The sequence below is a fragment of the Trachinotus anak genome, unplaced genomic scaffold (genome assembly GCF_046630095.1).
Source record: "Trachinotus anak isolate AG129_WGS33_773 ecotype Australia unplaced genomic scaffold, CSIRO_AGI_Tana_v1 ptg000003l, whole genome shotgun sequence".
Taxonomy (NCBI): Eukaryota; Metazoa; Chordata; class Actinopteri; order Carangiformes; family Carangidae; genus Trachinotus; species Trachinotus anak.
In genome coordinates this window covers 17,137,754-17,148,295 of record NW_027273854.1, presented here as the reverse complement: position 1 = coordinate 17,148,295, position 10,542 = coordinate 17,137,754, and the positions used below count along the sequence as shown (strand labels likewise).

The following is a 10,542-nucleotide window of genomic DNA, read 5'->3' as shown; positions in this document are numbered from 1 at the left end:
GATCTTCCTCAGTGTTTCCAGGCTTTCTTCAGGGAGGTCTTCAATTACCTGGAGCAGTAACGAAACATTGTACTCAATACCACACAGCATTGTCACACCCGTGAGGGTGGCTAAGAGTTAAGGGAACCTTAATTACTATTTATAATACTAATTAAATTAATGAGAAAAATCATCAACAAAATACACCCAAAATAAACATGCAAATAACTAGTGGCCCTACCCTTTTTGTTCCCGTTCAGTACATAAACTCTTCTGGCATCAGCCGTTCAGTGAGTTTGAGCATAGTCAGCGATGGGCGATAGAATGAATAAAGAGGGAGACTTAACTGGAGGAGGGACGAAGCGTGCATTCACCCCTCCACTTTCCCACGTAGCATGTCTCCCTCTCTGTAGCAGCCGGACGTCTATGGTCTCTCTGCTGCTGCTCCTTCCTGGTGTGGTCCAGCTACTGAGACTCTTCTCGTCTGCTTGGGTTCAGTCGATCCGGCCATAGGCTGTCGTTCTCTCGGGCTCTTTCCGCCGCACCGTCTGCTCCGCGCCGCTCTTATTGGCGTCTCTCCTCCCCTTTTTGTCCCCACACACCTGGCTCGCATTTTCTCCATCACCTGGTTGGAGGTGGGTTGGGCTCGCTGCTCCAATCAGCATCTGTCTGTGACACACGTACACACGCCTGTGACAGCATCTCCAGAGTGTCCAGGTAGTGCGCTTGCTTATCCACGAATCTGAGATAAATGTTTTTCACCTTTTTACCAAGAGCATCCAACATAATGTCCTCGTCTGCTGTTTGATGCACAATATATGCACACCCCTTCTCATGCACAACATGGGCCAAAAATGAACTGCATTCAATTTCCAGGTTATTTCATGCTGAGTTTTTCTTTGCTCTATCTTTTGAAATCAATTTATTTTATGATTGAATATTCCAAGTATTCTTTAAATATCTTGTTTTCAAATTACCACAGATCGTTAATTTCATTTTTTCTTTCCTACTTTATGAACAAAAATACTTTTTATATTACTACACATGGGTCATCCAAGTGTGATTTAAAATTAAATGTCTTAATACTATAATAATAATTTGTTTCAAGTAAGTACTTTAGCAGTGAATGGGGCCAAACAGTTATTTAATATTTGCAACATGTTTGTCATTTTGTCACACACTCACATACCTCCTGATAACAGATAACATGGCTATTGAACTGAACTTTATCTGTGGTTTAACAACTGTAAACTGGTGAAATGTGACCAAACAAAATAAAACACAACTGAACACATCACTGGAGCACAAATTGCCATCTAAATTTTTACATGCCTCACAAATGATCACTAAGTGTTTGTGCTCCTTGCACACAGGCCTGGTGCACTGGGAACACCAGCTGCTGGCTTTTCTGTCTTTCAAAACTGGACGGATCGCGCACCTCTTCCTCTTCCTTTGGCCCTCCTGTCTGATGTCCTCTTGTAGCTGGGTGGTGGCTGTGTTTTTGTGACAATCAGAGACTTGTTGCTCTGGCTTCTCCTCATATTCTAAACTGTGATTATCCATTTTAGGATTTGCGACCACTTTTCTGATCATTTCTTCCTGGGACTTCTGCCACTCTGAACACATCATCTTAAATATAGTGTTTTTGTGTCTTTTACATTTTTTTAACATTTTCTCGAAATTGGCAGATTCACTTTTTATGGTCTCCATTTCATCATTTAACTTCTCAATTGCAGCATTCATCTCCTGTTTGAGTGTGTGCTGTTTTTCATACAATGTTTCAGCATCTTTAGTCTTCTTTTCAACTGCCTTGAGAGATTGTTCAATTTTGTCATTTTCTAACACAATCATATGTTCAAGGGGTTCAATTTGTCGCTCCTTCGCTGCTATGGCCTTGTCCAGCTTTGCCATTTTTGGCCTGGTCATGGTCACATCTGTATCAAACACTCCTTCCATCTTAACAATAAGAGTAAGCCCAGGTTTTGGGTGTGTAATAATATCTTCAGTTCAGGACAGACTCTTGTGTTTTTATACATCCTTAGGGATGTAAAACAAGGTTTGAAAAAAAAAAAAAATTCTATCTTTATTCTATAAAGAAATATTTATCTGTCCACTCAAGAGTACTTCATGTATTCTGTACTGTAAAAAAACATCAATGTAATAACATGGTAGTTATATAGGTATAGTTGTAATTTAGTTATACAGTTGTAATATGGTATTCTCCTCACCTTCACTATCACTGCTTGATCCTACTTCTCTGCTTGCACCTGTCTGTACTGGCAGCCATTCCTCATCACTGCTACCAGAAGCACAGTCTTCCTCACTTGAGTCTGGAAACTCCTCTATTACCCTGTATGTCTGTCTTTTTGAGCTCTAGAAAATATAAGGATATATAGAAAAAAAAAAACTCAAATTACCTTATAAAAACATAAAGAAGTCGATTTACAGTCAAAACATTATAGGATATGAATTATTTTCAAGAACAACGTTGGTAGTAATTGACATTGCATTGAAGTTGAAACATAGTGATGCATGATGGACAGATGATTAATCTGTATTTCCTCCAAATATAAAATCAAAACTTGGAAAATCTTTACATAACCTTAGATGTTACTTGATGTAATTATATTTTTTTTACCTGCAATGGTATCTTTTTATAGAAGGTAGAAACCGAAATAGCCGAGGTCTTTGGTCTTTCTCCCTGTCTGTCGGCCATCTTGGTTTCACTGACTACTTTTTCCCATTGCAATGACCAGCCAATGGGATTTTTTTGTATGGGATGATGCAATAGCTTCAACTAGAGTGGACTATATGCAGCAGTGCCCAAAATTGCAGGCATATATAGAGAAAAAAACACTTTTAAACAGCTGTACACTGTAGTGACCTCTATGCATGAAAGGGTTAAAATGCAATTCAAACAAGCAGAGCTGAATTTACACGTTTCATTTATGCTATTATTTGGGGTGCTGCTCTGACAGCACAGAGCTATAGATGAGAGAATGGGTCAGTCTCATGTTATTTCATTGCCCAATGCGTTTGAGATCAGAGGTGTCACACACGTGCCTAGTCAGAAACACAGTCTCTAATTGGTCGACAAGTCAGGAACACAGCCTCTGATTGGTTGTCAGACTCAACCCAAGGCGTCATGGGATTGCCAGCAGACCGCTAACAACTGTAACTATTTTCACTCGGAAGAGTGGATAAATAATCACAGAATACATTCACCGTTTGATATATATAATTATAATTTATTTTGCCAACTGTCCAAAAAAGACAGTCCAGTTTAAGGCTGGATTACAAAGCTTCAAAATACGGATACGATTTAATCAGAGTCCTTGAATGGACATTTCTGATGGTTCATCCATTCGGGCTGTTTGAAAGAGGAGCCGGAATGACAGCACAGAGCACTGGCCTGGGGTGCTGCAGTACCCATCCCCAGGTCAGCTTCTTTGGTTTTATCTCCATGAGTATTTTCTGCATCAAAGGTGTGTTTTAAACTCACTTGGCTAGTTCAGGTTTAGAGCAAAGATGAGGCCAATTAACTTGGCATGTGCAGGTGACTGATGGCAAGTCATTAAGTACTTCCACAACTTCTGTGGCAACCCGAATGTCATGTAGTAGCTGGAGAGGATCCTCCTTCACCCGTATGATGAACACTGCCAAACACCGTTCAAGCTCTTTCAGCCTCATCCTTCTGAACAACCTGAAAAAGACAAAACATTTATTACAAATGACTGAGAAAAAAGCTTTGTACTAAAATACATCTAAGACCAATTCCACATATTAAACAGAGGGAGTTAGAAATAAAGACCTGCCTTTACTTACCTACACTTCTAAACATAAAAGACTTTTATTGGTGTAAGAAAGACATTGTGTGTCCTCTAACTTTCTCTCTGAGTGATCATTTTACAGTAAATACAGTTGAAATCACAGCTTAGTCTTTGTCTTTCATTTCTGTTAGATGTTTTGTCAGATGACGTCATGGTTATAAAATCAGGATTTGACTATAGGCGGTCCAGACATGTCCTAGGTTCTGACCTAGCCTTGTTGTATTATACATATCTGAGGACTAACTGGAAGATAGAGAATTCCACAATAATTATATGTATGGTATGCCTTAAAACGGGCCAGCAGCGTTTCTAAAACGCTACATTTTCAGGGCTTGAAAACTCCAGAGTAGTATGGATGGAAGCGAAAACGGAGCAAAAGAGATACTTTTTAAAATGAAAATGTAGTAGTGTAGACATACAGCAGCACCAACCCAGGATTGAGACACAACAGACCTGTATTACCAGTCTGCACAGCAGCTAGCAGCTCGTCCTTTCTCCCCTGAGTCTGTGTATGTGTTTTCTAAGTGGATGCAGGGTGTCCACGGGGTTTTAAAAAGTATCAAAAGGTAATAAATAAAATTAGCAAAAATGAAGGCCATTAAAAGGTATTAAAATGTATTAGACGCCATTTTATGAGGTATTAAATTTTAGATTTTTTTTTTTTAAACTATGAGTTGTCTATTTGTGTTTAAATGTTTATCTGCTAAAGTTCACGTAAATTTCTTTAAATGTGAGATTAGGCTCATTCATTCTAGTTAGGCGATGTCTATGATACTGACATTACATTCAATGGTCGTTCGACGTCTCAAACATTTTGCGCGCTGAACTGGATACTGGCTGGATTGTCAAACTCCTCAGGTTTATTTGCTTAGGCATATCTTACATGCTCGGACAACCAAGCGTATCGTCATCAAGGGTAAATGCAAATTCTCAGACAACTGGCTAGAGGACCTGGCGTTTAAAGACTGGCTCAGGCCTGTAGTAGGGAATAACTGGCAGACTAACTGTTCGGTTTGTAAAAAAACAAAAAAAAAAAAAACAAAAAAAAACAGATATCAGCTGGATGGGGGTTAACGCTCTCCGGTCGCATATGCAAAGCAATGGCCATAAATCTGGAATACACGGACGCGGAGAGCAGTTATCAATCTCTACTTTCTGTGCTGCTGCTACCGTTACACCACCGCAAACCAGTGCCACCGTCCAAACCAACGTTACGGCTACATCGACAGCAGATCCCCGGGTGACTCCGGGCGCCACACCAACACTGCGCGCCGAGGTTCTGTGGTGTCTAGACACTGGTGTTAAACAGGTTCAAGTCCATTTGCTGGTTGTAATGGCATAACCAGTTCATGTAGTGAATTTCTATCCTTTTTATCCTTAACTTTTTTCCTTTTATTGAACATTTTATATAATCTATTATTTTTTTATTCAAGAAGTAAAAAAAATGCAAGATGTGTTCAAAATCACTGAGTCTCTAAATCTATTCTGTTGACCCACGTTCCCTATTTAAATTCTGTTGTATTGGCCAAGAGTGTGTAGTGTTATAAATCTCAAAATCAGTGTAAAAGTTAGAAAAGTTGCTGATTAAAACAGTTGCAAATCAGTGTCGTGTTGGTTTTAAAAAATATTAAGAAAGTATTAAAAAAGGTATTAAAAGGTATTAAATTTAACTTAAGGATTTCTGTATAAACCCTGTGAATGTGATGACAATTCTACCTGCAGGTGTTTGTGTCTGAAGGCAAACTCGGCTGGCAGTGAATAAGGTTAATCACCTTTTTGTAGCCAATTTACCCGCATTTAAAACACCTGTTTACACCCTCTAACTTTGGTGTAAAATGAGTGTAAGAGGATAAATACTGTTCATCTTCCAGTGTATCATCTAACTCCACAATCAAAAGTGATGACCAAATTAACACTATTAAGATATGAGACATATTTTGAGATATGGAGCGAGTACACACCTGATCAGAAACTTCTGTAGCCTATGTCCAAGGATACCAGGAATTGCAGTTGGAGTGGATGTAATTCTCAGAAAGTCATCATTGAACTTTAAAACACAAAACAGCACATGTACATGTTACAATGGCTGACAACACAAGTGAGGGGAGTGATATTGAAGCAAATTACAGCAGTCACCTGGATGAAAACAAGACAAAAACTTCAGAAAAAATCAGCCACTGATTTCAACCTGCCCGGCTGCCAAACACTCAGGGTCAGACATGTCGGAGAAGGCGAGCCAGCATCAATCTAGTCCGAGGTAAAGATTCACCTGATGTGACGCTGTCACTAAAACCTTTATTTCTCAGCCTCTGAGGCAGATAGTCCACGTAACAGAAACCATTTGAGACCTTATACCTTTGGCGTGTATTGTAAATCATTGCCTTTACCCTAATGTTCAACGTAAATATATAAATATATCTCAATAAACCTCAAAAACCAATGAACTGAACTAAGAATGTGGAGAAATGCTTGTTTTTCCAGCCATTTCCGAATTCAAAGGCAAGGCCGATAATTTACAATACAAGTCAAAGGTTTAAGATCTCAGATGGTTTTCATTTCATGCTTCTATCTGCGTCAGAGGCTAAGTAATAAAGGTTTTTTTTTTTATGAATGTCAAGTTATTAGTTTTCGAACAATGCTTAAGTCTTAGATGCTTTTTTAGAGGGTGCCTTATGGTTTGAAATGAGTCGACATTAATTTTAGTTTTTCATTAAGTATTTTGACATTTTCTAACTCTTACTAAAGCTACCGTTATTTGTCTTCATAAATCTGTTGAATTAATCACACCATCCTGAGAATATACACATACTAAACAAAAAAAAAAAAACCTGGACTGAGACAAAAACCAAAATAACCAAAATTTTTACTTTTAATACTTCATTTCTGTCAAAACTATTCTCTAAATGCTGTAATTTCTATTTTGGTCATTCCTATTTATACATACATGCAAATAATGTTCACAGTTGCTCATTTTGCAACTTACCAAATTCAGCAGCTGCAAAACTTTTTCTGGAAACAACAGTAAACCTGTTAACATAAAAGAAAAGGTGTATTGTACAACACTGCATTATACTGCCAGATAAGAAGTAAGTAAGAATGTAATATGAATTCTTCCTCTTCAATCAGTACTCACTGCCTAGTATTTAATATTGTGTCTTCATTTTTAGTATTCATATGAATACACAATATTTATAATTATAAATATTCATTTTTTTAGTTTCAAGAGCAAACAAGTCACCATATAGCATAAAGAGTAAGTGTGGATCACCTATTATTAATCCCTCCTCCATATGTAGGATACATAACTTTTAGGGAGAAGCCACCAGCTTCATGCAATCAGAAATTAGGGCGACACATTTAATTGCAGATTAACGAAAGGGGGTCATGTCTGCAGTGGCTTTAGACTTAAACACAAGACTAAACACAATAACTGTGTATGAGAGACACGCCTGTCAAATTACGTTAAAAAACTTTTGATAAAGTGTTATTTAGTTTTAAATCCAAAGGTTTATGTCACTTGCATTCGCGTAATGCATTGTAATGTATTTCAGTCGTCAACTGATTAAATGTCCCCACAGACTTTTCACTTTTCTCCCGCCCTCAGTAAAACATGGCCACACAAACGGCTATCACAGGCTCTCTCCATGTTAATTCAGGCACTATAGTAAAAGAGGCCTTTTTTTTTTTTATTAAAAGGAGTCTTGTCATACTTCCTCTGTTTTTATCTTATGTGACAGCAAAATAACTTCAGCAACAATATTAACTTTGCTTTAGTCAAACGGAGGCGTGGAAAGCTTCACCGTTTGCACATGGTTTGGCTATCTTAATTCACACAGGAATAATGCAGAGATAGTTTGAAAAAGTCCTTGTTCATTCTGTCACCCTTCATAAATGTACGTGGAAAACACAAGTTTCCTAAAAAAAAAACAGCAACATTTCGAACTCTTACCTTGTTTAAAAGATTTTTCTCTGACAAAGGACAGTCTTCACTCACCAGTGGAGGTAATGGCGGACAGCAAAGTATGATCCGATGTGACAAAAAAATAAAATAAAAAATCATCCGATGTGACGTCCTGTGGTCATGTGACATGAAAATACCATTTAAGCAGTGGCGGGCCGAGCATTTCACATCTAGGCCTTCAATGGAGGTGACAAACAACATGCACTGTACTCACCAAAAATACTGATTATTTGTACACAAAATCCATCCTCCTTTCTGTCCTCAACAACAGCTCAGTCCCTGCTGTACAGGGTTATACGGTTCCAACAATAAGTCCAGTCTGTCCAGTCGTATTTCTGGCAAAAAAAGATTTTGCATTCTCAGTCGATGTGCATAGCAGTGTATGAATAATGCCATAGGTGCCCTCTCCTTAACTTTCATCTGCACCCCATTTAATCCGGATGACATGACCGGCGCCCCATCAAAACACTGTGATACAGCTTTATCCAGACATTCATAACAAACGACAATAAGTGCATTACTCACGTCTGTCGTCTCCTCCAGGCTGCTTCATTAATCTCCCTTTTTATCTCTTCCCCCATCACTTCAGCAATAGTATTAATTAGGTCGTTTTGAATTTTGCCTGACGTCCCGCAAAACACTTTGCTAGCGGACAGGTGGTAATGTAAGTCTGTGTTGTTTTCAGTCCCAAATAGTTAACTCTGTCTGTGGATCCTGCGCTTTCATCGTGTCCCCTAAATGAAGGTCCCTGTTTGAAAATATGACACAATCCATCGGTGTTTTCTCCCTGGTTTTCTTCACCTGTTCGTTGTGGAGCTCCGTTTCCTTGCTCACCTGTTCGTTGAGCTGTAGGTCCACTCCGGCTTCCGTTGCTTGTGAGTGTCCGGCTGTGCTTTGGTATCCCGCTGCTCCCTTGGTTAGACAACTCGAGTTTGCAAATCCAGTGTGGCTCCAAACACCAAGTCGATCTGTTGCGAATAACAGGCTTTCCCAGCAATACAATTAGCAGCGCTCCTCGGAGGCTGTAAGCCGGGGGCACCGCTCGTAGTTACCGGATTGACAGTGGCGGGAAAACCCTTTCCCCGGCTGGGACAGGTCTGCTAGCTTCGGGGTTGGCCGACCTTCTCTCACGATGTCCAGCTTGTCTTGAAAAGTCCGTCTTGAAAATGGCTTTGAAAGTACATCTGCGACCAAATCAATTCCCTCTCCCCTGTCGGCCACCGTGGGTTGAAAAAACTAAATCTTAAATCTTAAATCTACACGAATTTGTTTTAGCTTCAGCGGGTTGCTACAGATGCGGTTCGCTAGCAAACGACTCTGTGGCCGTCCAATCACAGGAGTGACGTCATCGTGTACCTGCTGTTGGTTTCCCCAGCTGGAAATCTGATTGGTTAAAGCAAGTTTCATTGCCATTTATTTTAAGCGACAGGCGCCAACATTGTTGATTCTGAAGGTCAAGGCAGATTTATTTTATCCTGGTAACACATGATGGCAGAAATATGATTGGATAAAAGCTGTAACATAAACATACACTACTGGATGCAGCTCAACCAAGAGAAAAGCTATGAAATGAAGAGAATAGACTATTGGGAATTATTTTATACATATTCATGAAAAAATATTTTAATTAAAAAATAAAACATAAGTCAGTGATTTTGACTTGTGTTTAGGCCAGCAGAGAAGGCCTTGCTGGCCTTGATGGCCCACCACTGATTTTTACATATTGTCAGTGTTACTGTTGGAGGCGATCTGTGCAGACATGCTATTGCATGAGTTTTCACTGCCACATCGGTTTCAATGGCTTTTAACCGAGACATGTAACTGGCTGAACTTCTTTAAAATCCACTCTGACACTCGAGGAATATTATCAAGCGCACAAAAGAGGAAGACAACTAAAACAGGACAGGAATTGTGTTTCTAAAATCAAGATGATTACCAAAAGGTCAAACTGTTTCTCCTTTCAGTCTTACCTCAAAAAATGCAACTATGATGGCCCCTACCATGACAATGGCGGAGTTGAGAACAGCCCAGAGGAGGAGAGAGATAGACAGGCCCCCCACCTCTGTAAACTTCTCTATGTCTGTGTGGTCAGAGGTCAAGGAAAGGTCTGGGGATACTGATAGCACATGGCTGAAATTGTTGGCTGAAATGTATTCAGCAGGAGGTTGCTGAGCTTAAATTAAATACATTACTTAAATTAAATACATTACAGTCGGATCCTTAAACTATATCTCAGGGTGTACCTCATAAATCAGCCTTTAAAGCTCCATGAGCACACAACGTCAGCCAGACTAGATTTCCTGTGCCAGACACACATAACAAAACGCACATGATGAGCGTGAGGCTAAATAGCATTTTATCAACTGTTAACGCCCCACACACACTGCTTGATACGTCAGGTGTAATTTTAACCCATAAGCATATATACATATATATATACACACACACACACACACACACACACACACACACACATATATATATATATATATATGTGTGTGTGTGTATATATCTATATGGCTGTGCATAGCAGTTTCTAGGCTGATGTGTTAACATCATACAGATGTTGGAATCCATCTTAGATTTATGGTAATGGTAATGATAGTACTGATATTTAACTTAAGTTAATTTAAAATAAAAAGTCTTTGGCTGGATATTTGTGACTCCTGAAGGCTGAGAGGAAAGGGCTCCAAACAAATTCTTTTAAGTGAAAAGGTTGGAAATTACAAGCATAAAGTCCACAAATAAAGTAATATAAAACGACTTTTGCCC

The 10,542-nt window shown here is 39.1% G+C and overlaps 1 long non-coding RNA gene across 2 annotated transcripts; it reads right to left on the bottom strand.

The window, feature by feature from the left end:
• Positions 1-5,825: 5,825 nt before the first annotated feature.
• On the bottom strand, positions 5,826-10,302 carry LOC139618330 (uncharacterized). 2 transcript variants are annotated; one of them, XR_011689719.1, is made up of 3 exons: positions 8,296-10,226; positions 6,793-8,105; positions 5,826-5,856 (listed from the first exon to the last, which is right to left on the bottom strand). It is a non-coding gene; the product is annotated as an uncharacterized lncRNA (long non-coding RNA). The 2 variants fall into 2 exon arrangements; XR_011689718.1 differs by lacking the exon at positions 5,826-5,856 and having other exon boundaries at positions 6,389-8,105; positions 8,296-10,302.
• Between the last annotated feature and the right edge of the window lie 240 nt (positions 10,303-10,542).